Consider the following 1,126-nt stretch of genomic DNA (forward strand, 5'->3'; position numbering starts at 1 on the left):
CATCTTGAAATATTTTTAGAGATTTGTGATATGGTGAAATGTGAAGGAGTGTCAGCAGATGCAGTTCGATTAATGTCATTTCCTTTTAGTATCAAGGATAAAGAAAGGACTTGGTTATATTCTCTCCATCCTCAAAGCATCACAAGTTGGGAGCAATTGGAGAAGCAATTTCTGAATCATTTTTTCCCTCCAAGAAGAACAGTGTATATGAGGAATTGCATAACAAATTTTGCTCAGGCATATGGAGAAACATTGTTTGAAGCATGTGATAGATTCAAGAGTCTTCAAAGACAGTACCCTCATCATGGTTTTGAAAAATGGTTGATTCTGCACATATTCTATGGGAGAATTTCTTTCTCAGACAAGAGTTTATTGGATTCATCAGCTAGAGGTTCTTTTATGGACAAAAGTGTAGATGAAGCATATATGTTAATTGATCAAGTGACATTGAACCTCCATGAATGGTCAAACATAAGTTGGATGAAATCTCCCTCAAACATTCAAGAAGTGCAAGTCATAAATGGTATAGAGCCTGTCAAACAAATTGTAACTCAACCATCTATGAGTTTTGAAAATCACAAGTCACAGAATGGGGAGTTCAAATATTTGGGGGCAAAGATTGAAAGTATTGTTTCAAAATGGTTTAAAGAAGATCCCCCTCCTTCACAGACAAGATCTAGTGAAAAGTGTGATGATGTCGGGTTGAGAATTGAAATAAATCATGAAGAACTTCTGAAGAATGACATGTTTAAAATTGAGGAGAAGAATAATATAAGATCACAAGAATTAAGTTCCATTTCTCCAGGAAGGTCCTAAAGGCCACAAGTACCTTTCCCTCAACGATTGATCACACCAACACTAGATAAGCAAGTTGGACCTCCTCCAAAAGCTCAAAGGGAATTTGGGAAAAAGGAAGTTCGATCTTTCCCAAGACCTTCACTAAGGATTCCTTTTCCACAAAGGTTAGTGGGGGTCAATGAAAATAAAGACTTCGGCATATCCGATGACACTAATAAGGTTGAGAGCAGATTTCATAGTGTGTATAAAGATGAAGACTCTTCGTATGAGGATTGTGATGATAATGTAGTAGATAATGAGTTTTTAGATCTACCTCCAGGTTTTATTG

The 1,126-nt window shown here is 36.4% G+C and overlaps 1 non-coding gene across 1 annotated transcript; it reads right to left on the reverse strand.

The window, feature by feature from the left end:
• Positions 1-205: 205 nt before the first annotated feature.
• On the reverse strand, positions 206-311 carry LOC122025853. The gene has a single exon (XR_006123878.1). It is a non-coding gene; the product is annotated as a small nucleolar RNA R71 (small nucleolar RNA).
• Positions 312-1,126: the final 815 nt, after the last annotated feature.

Source organism: Zingiber officinale, chromosome 9B (genome assembly GCF_018446385.1).
Source record: "Zingiber officinale cultivar Zhangliang chromosome 9B, Zo_v1.1, whole genome shotgun sequence".
Taxonomy (NCBI): Eukaryota; Viridiplantae; Streptophyta; class Magnoliopsida; order Zingiberales; family Zingiberaceae; genus Zingiber; species Zingiber officinale.